Here is a 13,266-nt window from a genome sequence, read left to right as displayed (position 1 = left end):
AAAAAGTTCACCCAAGGTTGAGCACAAGAGAAAATTCAGAATTTGCCTAAGTCTAAAAACTAACCCTTGAACAAAGATCCCACATGTTCACCTTAATCCAAAATTCAAAACACTTCGACCCAATTGACAAAGTGGCGCCAAATTAACCCTAGAATGCCTTGGAAAGAGGTGACACCTACCCTAGGGCGTTTGACACGACTTGGCACCATTTTTGTCTCGGCTTGGACCTAGCTGACACAACCAACTTCTCACCCCTCTATCTCCCTACCCCGACCATATCTTGACTTGGAACTCACAGCAAAAAGGTAGGATATGGAGCAGGGAAGAGACCGTACAAAGTGACTTTGCCAAGATACGCACGCTATGGTGCTCAAATCCGCCGTTGAACCATGGCAGAAGCGAGCTCCCACGTGTTCGACGCGGGCTGACACCCAGGGGCGCGCTCAGAGCACGCCCGTGCGCGAACCCCGGCGCGCCCGTGGCCGCCCGTGACCACGCCCACGCCACGGCTATAAAGCCCGTCCCAGTGCTCGGCTGCCTTCCCCGTTGCCTCCTCCGTACCACGCCTGACTTCCCCGAGCCCGCCCTTAGCTCCGGTGACCTCCCCGCGACCCGCCAGAGCCGCTCGAGAGCAACCACTGTGGCCAGCCCCTTTCCCGTCCTCCTCCGTTCGATCCAAGCCTTCAGATAGCTTCCTGGTGAGGCCGTGAAGCTTAATCAAGCTTGAACCGAGGACCCGCGTCAACGGAATAGCGAAACCGTGCTCGCCGGAGTCCATTCCCCCGCCGGCGCACGTGGACCGGGTAAATCACTGAGCCATTTTCTGATTCAATGCACAGATAGCCTCTGCATCACCCCAGGAAGCTCACCGTGTCGTTGGATTGGAATAGGTCGCCGTGGTTTGGCCGGTACACCCGCCGCCGACGAGGACACCCGCCTCCGCGCGTGGACTAAGCGATTCTGGCCATCCCCGCCGGCGAGCCGTACGTCGTTGTGACCGTCAGAACCTCCCCGAGCTAACCCTACCCCTCGCCGGACTTCTCTCGTCGCCGGTAAGCCGCGCCACCCCTTTCTTCTCTGCGGATACTGTTTACACCTGGGAGGGACCGTGGGGGAGAGGAAGAGAAAGCCATGGGGTTTTGCGCATTGTCAGTCACACAGAGGAATAGTGGCGCAAGGGTAGAACTGCGAAGATTGATTAGGAAAGACCCTGGGGACCTCGGTGTAAACTGTTTTTTTTCAGAAAACCTTATTAAACCTGATTTTAAATTTGAACAGAAACTTTGAAAATTCCTAACTTCTGTTTAGTTCATCCAAATTTGGTCAAACCAATTTTGTCAGACTCTAAATAATGTGACCTATTTAATAAAAATATAAAACCCCCTATGCACTATAGAAAACTTTAAGGTTCTGATTTAATTATAGTTTTGGCCAAAAGCTCAATAATAGAAAGAAAAATAGTTGTATTATTTGGCTAGGGTTAGAAAAATTTGGAGAAATTTATGTCCACCTACTGACCTAATTAAAAATGTTAAACCTCTCTGTCCACCCCATTAAGTTAGTTTTTACCACTTATTTTACCATATGCTTAAGGTTAAGAAAAATAGGAAATGTGATTTAAATAAGGAACCAGAGGGCACCCCTATTTTTGTTAGGGTACTTATTCAATGTAGTTCACTGGAAAAAATCTATTATACCCTAGTTTAGTATAAAATAAGTAGGATACCTTTTATTCTAATAAAACAAGAAAAACTTAGAAAAACCCTACAAAAATAACCCCAAGGTGAAAACACCTCAACCCTTGGGATAACTAATGTTTTGTTAATAAGAACTTAGGAAAAATATGAAATATGTTGTTTGACATTTTTCAAATAACAATGTAGTAGAAAGTGCCTTTTTGGTATTTAACTTTAGAAAATCATAACTAAATGACCATCTCTGAGCTTTCTGTGCTTTTTGGCACAGAAGCCTATTATTGCTATTAGATGCCAGCAAAAATAACCTTTAGGACAGAACCCACCCCTAATTAGGAGATGTAGTGTAAGTGGCCCATTTTACACAACTCTTGTTATTTTTGTCTAAAGCATAGCCTTTATATGTTAAGCCTCAAATTCTTAAAACAGGCTAGAATAGCAGATGGCAACCCACTGTAATTTTTACAGAATTTTTGGAAAATATTAAACCACTGTCGTAGTTCAAACCTACCCTAGAAACCATAAGTAGAAAATAAAGAAAAGGAAAAGTGAATAACAGGAAATTAGTGCCATCCAAAAAAAACTCTTTATAACTTGTCCACTGAAGTATATAAAAAGGCAATACAAATTCCCTATGATTATCCTCAACAATAAAAACCTAAGCCTAAAAGTGATAAGCATAACCCACTAGAAGCCCTGCATGACCAAGAAACCCTAAGTTACTCCTTAACTTAGTTTTCTTCTTTGCACAATGTTATTAAATCCTACATCATCATGACATCCATGTTCATTGCATTCGATAGACTGTAACCTTGCTGACGGAGAGTACGTCCTCGTGCCGGAGCAAGGAGCTGCTCAGAAGGTAGCCCCAGATCCAGCACCAGAGCCTGCACGAGAGGACCTGCCTGCCACTACTTTGGAAGGCAAGCCCCGGTTTATGCATAACCTGTTATTTATGCTATTTTACTTCACTTAGTGATTGTAGGATTGATTGTGCACTTAGGTTTAGGAATTGTTTGAAACCCTAGTTGCATGATCTCAGGAATCCTATTGAGATGAATACTAGTATGCTAGGTCGAGTAGCTGCTTTATTAATTAGGATCTCGGTAGAAGACGAGTGATTTTTCTAGCACTCGCGCGAGGTCAGGAAATTGGTTGTATCCACTTTCTTATCATAATGAGGTTGGTTGGTGGACAACAATCCATGGGGATTGGTTGTTCACGGAATAAAAATTGGAATAAGGATTAAGGTGTGGTACCGTGTGTCAAGTGTTTGAACGTACTAAACACATACCGAGAAATATGGTAAATCGGTAAGCCTAGTACCTGAGTGAACCTGCCCGCAGACTTTACCCCTCACGCGACCTGAGACGTGGTCTCCCATTCCGGTTATGACGGCAGTCGGGGTCAGTGAGGCATTGTACGCCAAGGCGGTGAGCCCTAATCTGTTGCCAGGGAATCGATGGGGACGGTTGATGTGTGTGGGGACGGAGTGCCCCTGCATGTTGTGTGTTTAGGTTTACCTTGCAAGGATAAAAACTCGATTCGAATCGTCTGCTTCTCGCAGCTAATGAGACTGCTTGATCCATGCTGCTACATTGAGTAACAAGTGGAATTGTGATGAGATGATACAAGATGTTGATTGCTAAAAATGTTTGCTACTATGTATGAATAGATAGTACATCTTTAGCCTTAAGAGAGTCACACTTAATTTGACAAAGTTAAAAACTTGATTTAGAAACTCAGCTAGTGCTTTTGGCAACCAAACCCCTCAGCCAAACAGCTGCATGTCTAGAGGTAGAGGAGTAGACTCCTCACACCGGGTAAGTCTAGCTGAGTATTAGTATACTCAGCGTTGCTTGTGGCACAATTTTTACAGGTTCTCTGGAGGACATGGTTGCTGGAGTGACTTGGCCGTCCATCTTGCCACCGGGTTGGACTGTCGAGTGGGACCCTACCTCGGTTGAGGAGGAGCATGAGGAGTGATGGGACATGCTTCCCCATCTCTCTGTTTATTTACCGTTAGTTTTATTCCGCTGCACTTCGAACAATGATGACTACTTTTGCAAAACTCCGATGGTGATGTAATAATTTAATACTCCTTCATGTATGGTTTTATGCTTTATTGTATTTGCTCTATGACTCACCTTCGAGTGAGATTGTGGTACTTGATCCTGTTAGTGGCCTAGTCGGACTAGATCCGAGGGATTGACAGGTTATTCCCATTTAAGTGTAGTCTAGCCTCTAAGGCGGGACTTAGGCACTTAAGTCGGAATAATTCGGGCAGTTCCGCCACAGATACAAGCATACCAAGACCAGGGGAATAGAAATTGTCGAAAGATAATTACTTAACAATAGAATAGTAAGTGTTGGGGGCCTTCGGCTTCCGAAGGTCCTCAAAAACATGATTTAACAATGTTTCTGGAGTAAAGTACATTAACAGGTACCTTCGGACTCGGATCAGAGCCACGGTACGAAGAAGCACAGAGGTTGGCGCTGAGCCGAAGCTGTGTGTAGAAGAGCTTCGGAATAGCGGCGGAAAAGGAAACCGACTTAAAGATGAAAAACCAGATTAGACCTCGAAGAGTTATCATAGAGTTATTGATAAATGTAAAGGGCATTATAGTAATTTTCCATGGGCTGCGACCCGTGCCTATAAATAGGTGAACAGTATCCATGTACTGTTCACGCTGATTTGGCATTGGCTTTTGCGTCATACTTGTACTTTTACCTTCTTACGAGCTGAAGGTACACTTGTAATTTGATATCATTTTTATCTTTCCATCATATTAAAATGGAAATGATTCGACAATAATACACGACTGTTTATGTTATCTTTATGTTTCATATGATTCCTTCTTCATTATTATATTTTATGCTGATGAAGGTATGTCCTTCATAACCTTCGTCTAAAAATCATTATTTCCTTAGGGAAATAATGCTTAGAAGGACGAAGGATATTAACATTTAACATTTTGTGTTGCCTTGTTCTTGATTCATAGCATTTGAGAACAAGTCCCCAACATTGGCGCCGAATACATTCGAGCTGACAATGACTTCCGCCAAAGAAGGGAGGAAGCATTCAGGTTCTCTGAAATGACCAGGGGTTTCGGAGGAAGATTTCACCCGAGGCATGTTAGGTCAATCCATAACTCTGCTCAAACTGATGATCGAGGGAGCCAGCAGCAAAGGCCACAACACTCTTCACAAGCTTCGGCCCAACAGCAGAGTTCTTTTCGGTCGCCAGCGCCAAGGGGCAGAGGCGCCAGGGGCTTCGGGGGAAGGTTTGGAGACTAGCCAAGAAAAATATATTGCCTATTCTATGGTGAAGACAAGGGCCACACTACCAGAATGTGCCATGTTACCATCCAGAAGCAGAGAGAAATAGCGGAAGCAGCAGCGCAACAGAGTCAGCCGAAGCAGGTCATGCATACTGCTTCGTATCACTCACCTTATATTCCAGAATATGTAGGCAACCACCCTGCAGCTTCTGTTGCTTCGGCGAGCCAACCCCAAGCATCTTGGCAGCAACCTCCACCGCCACCGCCGATCCAGCGAGGACAACAGCCAGAAGGGAGTCAGCACAATCATCTTCAGAGGGATTTCAGAGATGAGTCCGAAGCTCGCACAGTCAACAGCACTGTGCCAGAGTCGAAGCACATTTATTGACAAATATCCTACCTCCATAGCAGTTCTTTTGCATTTTCTACATTCGCTATTCCCCTTTTGTTAATAAGGAACAATTATGAAGAATTTAAATGTCTTTAATTGAATTTCAATTCCTTGTAATACTTTCGTTTTTTACCATAATAAAAATATGTTTTTTTTCATAGGCTTGAGTTGCCGAAGCATACGAACTTATACTGATTTGAAGGACCTTTGTATTATCAAAAATTTGATCTAACGGACACAGTACAAATTGTTCGAAGTAGTAAAAAGTCGTTCCTAAGGGAGCGCAGTGTAAGTTTTCTAAACATACAGCGAAAAATAAACGCTGATTCCGCTGAAAGTAAAAGGCGAAGAAGCTCCTAAGGGAGGCTTACAGCGAAAAATAAACGCTGATTCCGCTAAAAGTAAAAGGCGAAGAAGCTCCTAAGGGAGGCTTACAACGAAAAATAAACGATGATTCCGCTGAAAGTAAAAGGCGAAGAAGCTCCTAAGGGAGGCTTACAGCGAAAAGTCAGCGCTGATATAAAAAGTGTGTGTGCTTTATTAAAGGGATATGTATCTGCGGCACAAATATCATTTTGCATAACATAACATCATCACATCATTTTGCATAACATAAGCATCATACAGCATAATGCATCTGGAACAAGAAGGGGATACAGTGTTGACCTTCGGAACATATTTTGGAAAAGAGAAAATCATGCTAAGGCACAAGACAAATCGAGATCAAGTGTAGCCTCATCGGAAACGCAAAACTTTTTTACAGCTTCGAACAATATTTCACGAAGCTTGGACATTTTTCATCAGAGAAGTAAGCAAATTCTTATGGTATAGAAAGGATTTTCTTCACGAAGCATGAAAAGAAGGGAAGGTGTTTTTTCACCGAAGGCTCAAAAAATGGTACGTATGCAAAGTTTCATGCATCGTAAAGAATTAAACTATAAATAGATTGTATATTACATTTAAAGTTACAATATATTACACATTTTTACGTTTCAAATGTTTCTACAATGGCATTCAATCCTCTTTAAGCACTATCTCTGCAGCTTCGTTCAATATTTGGTTGACAACCTTGTCCATAATAGCTTCGGCCATTTTTCTAATTTCATCGTCCCCCTTCGGGTGGGGGCCCGGAGATGCCTCAGTAGCTTCTGAGGGAAGAAAAGATACGGCTATATTACTATTACAAACCGAGAACAGAGTCTGGAATTAAAAATTACAGCATGATAAAAAACCACTAATTAATACCTATGTGCCCTTCGGTCTCTGTACTTTTCTCGGCAGCTTCCGCTACTTTTCTAGCATCATGGATGCCTTTTTCACTCCTTTGAATAATTTCTTGCGCCAATTCTCGGCCGCCGTTATCCCAGATATCGGTGAAGAATTTCCCGCCGACCATGCTTGCTTCGGGTGAGGGGTCTTTAATGTCTTCAGTAGACAAAGTAGCTTCGGACTGCGCTAAGGATTTTACATGCTCGCATCCTTTCTTCTCCAAAGCAGTAGCAATTCCTCTAGCACCCGAAAAAGCGCAGATGTCGCCGCGGCTGTTCAGAATTTCCTCGAAGGCCTCTGCTTGGTGACTGATCCATTCCATTGGACCTTCAGGATTGCCTCTTGAAAAATTCTCTTCGTTAGAGAATGCACCAACGCTGGCGAAACTGGATTTTATTTTCTTGACGCACTCTATGGATTTAACATAGCATTTTCTCTGGGATGCACGAAGCTCCATAACACTTATCTCCAAATGATTGGCCAATTGGTCACTAAGCTCTCGTTTTGTCTCTTCAAGTATACGTTCTTCTTTAGCTCTAGCTAGTTGCTTCTGAAGATCTTTAATTTCACGTTTTTGAGCTTCGGCCTAGGCCTTCGAAGCAGCTTCGTCCTTTTTTACCTTATCTGCCAATGTATGCAGAATTTTATCTTTTTCCAGAGCTTCGTTTCTCAGTTTAATAACTTCTGATCGAAGATTGTTGAACGCAATTTCATAGCTCTCGTCTTCGGCACTCTTTTGTGCTCTCAATGCGTTGCTTAGAATTAAACCCTATATGAAAAAGAGTTCGTATAAGAATAAAAGAATGAATTACGAATTATAAAATTTCCAAATGTCTAATTCCCATACCTTCAGGCTATTATACACAAGGCTATCCGCGAGATCTTCTTTCGTCATAGCACATAAGCCAGCTTCGAGCTTCGGAAACCCCATACTTCTAGCCATCTCCCGACAGACGGATAATTCTTTGTTGTCTGGGAGGCAGTATAGGAAATCTTCTTCGTTCGTCCCATTGAACACTAGTGCCCCCTTCGGATATTTCAATTCTTTGGCATAGTGGTTAGCTTCAAAAATTTCTTCTTCCGATAACTTTTTCCCCGAAGCATGTCGCACGATATAGTCATATATTTTGGAAGATGCTTCGGGGACGGCGGTATCAATTTCTTCGACCGAAGCTGGCTCTGACATTTTCATTTCTTCGGTTGCCTTTGCAATTTTTACTTCTTCTGCTTCCGAAGGTATTACCTTGGTTGGTTCTGAAGGCCCAGTTTCAACTCCAGTCTGTTGCTTCGAAGCTTCAGCAACAGACACTTCAGCAAGTGTCTCAGAAGTTTTAGCGGTTTTCTTTGGGGTTGTGCTTGGAAGTTTAATTGTTTCCAAGACATCTAACACATTAACCATTCTTTTCCTTTTTGGGGTCACTGTCGGCCCCTTCTTAATTTTTGATGCTTCAATTTCTTCTGAAGGACTTAAAATTTCTGATGCCTTCACTCCCTCAGCTGATGCTTTCGCTTCTTCCGTCTCTGGTTCTTTTATCTTTTCTGTCGCTGGCACTTCAGCCATTTCTGCGACTTCTGACAGCAGGGTTGGCTCTTCAGCCTCGGTGGCCGAAGAGGTCTCTCCGGTGAACTCAGGCACCGTGGCTGGTTCAATATAGCGTGGCCGATGTGTGAGAACCTTTACCCTTTTTCTCTTCGGTTCTGGCTCACTAGGAGCAGCTGCAGCTTTTTCTTTCGCAGAAGTTGTGCCTTTTCTTTTCTGCCCTCGAACGGGATAGCGATAGTCGGGGTAGACGAACCCGATTGCATCAAATACCCGGTTGAGTATTTTCCTTTTTCGGCCTCCGAAGGCCGCTGACAATGCAGTGTCTTCGGCCTTCGAATATACCCCAAGCAATTCATCACTTACAGTCTCAATACTCTTTAACCAATCATCATCTGGTTCAACAAACTTGTCTCCGTACTTGAATGTATACTTCAACCGGACTAGACCACCTTCGTCAGTTTCTTTAACAGTTTCTTTCGGCATTTCCCTATTATCTGCAAGAGGCCACCCTCTGAAGGCAATGTGTTCTTGAGTTAAATCCCTTGTACCAATAAAAGAGCAAACAACTCCGAAGGCTCTCTGGCATTCTTCGGCTGCTTCATTCATTTCCACCTTCGACCTTCGCAGGCCGAAGCGTTGCCAGATGGGATGCATAATGATCTTCTTTATATCATCTCGAGATTTCAAGTCATTCTTCACGTAAAACCATTCCGTCATCCAGTCGTCAGGCCATCTCTTTCGAAAGGTCGGCACTGGGCAGCTTGACCCAGACCGAGAGCCGAAGCTGTAGCAGCCAAAGTTGTTGTGATATTGTTCCTTACCCCAGGGTTTTGTCTCGTATAACAATTCGTGCATGTTGCAGAAGCTTTTTGCATCAGGTTCCAAGCCTTGGCTCCTCACAGCCCACACAAAGATATTCATCCTTATGATTGCTTCGGGGGTAAGTTGGTGAAGATGGATTTCAAATATCTTCAGCACCTCCACAACAAAACGGCTCAGGGGAAATCGTAGTCCAGCTTTCAAGAAGCTTCGAAATATTACGACTTCATTTTCCTCAGGAGTTGGGCAAGTCTTCTCTCCTTCGTCGGCCCTTACAACAGACAAATCCCGGAAATATCTTCCCCTCATGTTGACAAGATGATTTTCTTTAATACTTTATTTGCCGAAAACCGCATGGCTTGGCCGCCAAGGTCGATCTTCGGAGTCTTCACCACCACTATCCGCATCATAACTGTCGCTATCACCAGTATCTTCAGATAAACCTTCCAAAATTTCTTTAGTGATCTTTTCTGTATTAGTTTTTGACATAGATCGAAGAAAACCCAGATGCATCTCTTTAGAAAGACTAAACTTCATTTCGGCAGCAACCTTCTTCTCCTTAGACATCCCTTCGGAATTTTTGCCTCTCGCTTCCGAAGCTTAAAACTAGGGAGGCAACCAAATATTTATAGGCAGAAAACTATTTGAGCAAGTAAAACAGATGGCAAGAAAGCGTGCCGAATAAATTGTGGCGAGCCCGTATTAATAAACCCATTATGTCGGAGACTGGAGGGCCCCATTTGCCAATGACTGTTGCTATCCTAGCAAAAGGAAGGTGTTTTTTCGGACCTTCGCCTTATAGACTTCGTCCATTTCGTAATCTGAATTTATCATTCTGACAAATTAATATTGCGAGGGGCTACTGTTGGGGGCCTTCGGCTTCCGAAGGTCCTCAAAAACATGATTTAACAATGTTTCTGGAGTAAAGTACATTAACAGGTACCTTCGGACTCGGATCAGAGCCACGGTACGAAGAAGCACAGAGGTTGGCGCAGAGCCGAAGCTGTGTGTAGAAGAGCTTCGGAATAGCGGCGGAAAAGGAAACCGACTTAAAGATGAAAAACCAGATTAGACCTCGAAGAGTTATCATAGAGTTATTGATAAATGTAAAGGGCATTATAGTAATTTTCCATGGGCTGCGACCCGTGCCTATAAATAGGTGAACAGTATCCCTGTACTGTTCACGCTGATTTGGCATTGGCTTTTGCGTCATACTTGTACTTTTACCTTCTTACGAGCTGAAGGTACACTTGTAATTTGATATCATTTTTATCTTTCCGTCATATTAAAATGGAAATGATTCGACAATAATACACGACTGTTTATGTTATCTTTATGTTTCATATGATTCCTTCTTCATTATTATATTTTATGCTGATGAAGGTATGTCCTTCATAACCTTCGTCTAAAAATCATTATTTCCTTAGGGAAATAATGCTTAGAAGGACGAAGGATATTAACATTTAACATTTTGTGTTGCCTTGTTCTTGATTCATAGCATTTGAGAACAAGTCCCCAATAGTAAGGGATTTCAAAAGACAAGAAAGTCATGGCATGGAGATATAAACTGAAATGTTTAAATAGGCAGCAGAGTTTTTAGAGGTAAGTATTTGAAACAAGAGTATTGAAGAATACAGGGATACGAGCATGTCAATACCAAGGGAATAGAGGTGGTCTAATGATTGCAATTTAATGATGGAAGAGGAAGGAATCCCAAAAGACAAAAAGGTTATGGTCAGGGGGCGTCTACAAAGATGTCACAAGCACAAGAGTGAGATCTGATCTGAAAATTGAGATAAGTATAGACCATACTAGAATAAAACACTTTTGGCGGAGCATAACATAGAATTAGTCGAGGTGACTAATATTTTGAAGCAGGATTAAGGATGATGTGAAATAATAGTCACTAAGTCCTTAAAACGGCTAATGCTACTCTAGGTCAGCGGTCTTACAGTCAGCACGGTTTTGATACCACTTACGTCACACCCAGTTTTGGAAGGTAAACCGAATGCGAACCATGTACGGGCCAGGATCAGAACTCACGTACACAACGATTACATAAATGACTCATCAAAGCACAATGTTTTTCAAATATTAATAAAGTGTAAGTAATAATATTACAGACTAGGGCCATTTACATTATATAAATCAAAGTGCACATAATAGAAACGTAGCCGGCGTAAATAAACCCACCACAGGCAGCCGACTGGGGGAGGCCGCTAGCCTAATCCATGAACTCGTCGAAGTCCTGGAACTCCTGGAGAACCACCTCGACGTCTTCTTCTTCCTTATCTGAGCATATGTTGCACCAAAGGCAACCTGGTGTTTGTGAAAGCAAGGGTGAGTACTGAGAGCACCTAGAGGGGGGGTGAATAGGTGATCCTGTAAAAACTTAAAACTTAAAGCCACACAACTTGATTAAGGGTTAGCACAATGAAATCAAGTGGCTAAGGACCGAGCTCTTGTGAAACACAATAGTCACAATGAGAACAAGCACAAGAGACACGATGGTTTATCCTGTGGTTCGGCCAAGTACAACACTTGCCTAATCCACGTTGTGGCGTCCCAATGGACGAGGGTTGCACTCAACCTCTTTCAAGTGATCCAAAGATCCACTTGAATACCATGGTGTTTTTCTTTCTTTCACTATATCCCGTTTTGGAGGAATCTCCACAACTTAGAGCCTCTCGCCCTTACAAATGATGATCACAAAGAAACACGGATGTAAGGGAGGGAAAAGCAACACACACAAATCCCAGCAATACGCACACACACAAGCCAAAACTTGAGCTCAAATGAAACACAACAATTTCACCACTAGAACGGAGCTCAAATCACTAAGAATGTCAATCGAGTGTGCGAAGATGAAGTGTGGGAGTCTTAGAATGTTCAGAGTATGCTTGGTGTCCTCCTCCATGCGCCTAGGGGTCCCTTTTATAGCCCCAAGGCAGCTAGGAGCCGTTGAGAGCAATCCAGGAAGGCAATTCTTGCCTTCTGTCGGGTAGCGCACCGGACAGTCCGGTGTGCCACCGGACAGGCACTGTTCAGTGTCTGGTGCAGATTGCTTTCCTAAATTGGCGCAGCCGACCGTTGAAGATTTGGAGCCGTTGGCGCACCAGACACTGTCTGGTGCGCACCGGACAGTCCGGTGCCCCCATAAGACCGTTGGCTCGGCCACGCGTCACGCGCGGATTGCGCGGCCGACCGTTGGCTCGGCCGACCGTTGGCTCACTGGACAGTCCGGTGCACCACCGGACAGTCCGGTGAATTTTAGCCGTACGTCGCCGACGAATTCCCGAGAGCGGCCAGTTGACCGGACTCCAGCCTGGCGCATCGGACTCTGTCCGGTGCACCACCGGACAGTCCGGTGCACCCAGACTGCGCAGAGTCTTGGCTGTTCCAGCCAAGTCTTTTCCCTTTTGTGTTTTCTCTGATTCTAGCACTTAGACAAATATGTTAGTAAACAAAAACCAATGTACTAAGTCTAGAATCATATCTTTGTGTTGATTTTCACTTCATCCACCATTTTGCACAATTTGCACTTAAACCATTTGTGTTGGGCACTTAATCACCAAAATACTTAGAAATGGCCCAAGGGCACATTTCCCTTTCAATCTCCCCCTTTTTGGTGGTTTATGCCAACACAACACAAAGCAACTCATATAAGTGCAACATTAATGCAAATAAGAACATGAATTGTTTTTTATTCAAATTTGGCATATTTGGATCATTCTTTGCCACCACTTGGTTTGCTTTATGCAAATCAAACTCAATTTCCTATCTCTAAGTCAAACACCCTTGTTGAGACATAAAGAGATATATTCTAAGAGAAATTGATTAAAGATTCAAAAACTCCCTCTTTTCCCATAATCAAACATTCTCCCCACAAGAGACCAACTTTTGACAATAAGAGACACTAAGAGAATTTTGACAAAACAAAAGTTCTAACTCTACTATTTTCAAAATTCTCAAGTGGTAGCTGATCCATTTCTTGCTTTGACCTTAATTTCTCCCCCTTTGGCATCAAGCACCAAAACGGGATCATTTCTGGCCTTTTAACCTCATTGCCTCACCAAAAATTGTCAATTAAGAGCAAAACGGCAATAAGAGCAAGAAGATGAACTTGGAGTAAATTACCCTCTCATCGGAGTGCAGTGGAAGTCTTGCATGGTCCAAGTCCACCTTTCCCTTTCAATCCACTTTTGAGACTAAATCAAGAAAACTCATACACAAGGTTAGTCTCAAAGTGTCAAGTTATAGAAAATCTCC

Source organism: Zea mays, chromosome 4 (assembly GCF_902167145.1).
Source record: "Zea mays cultivar B73 chromosome 4, Zm-B73-REFERENCE-NAM-5.0, whole genome shotgun sequence".
In the NCBI taxonomy this organism is placed as follows: Eukaryota; Viridiplantae; Streptophyta; class Magnoliopsida; order Poales; family Poaceae; genus Zea; species Zea mays.
This window is presented reverse-complemented; position numbering follows the sequence as displayed.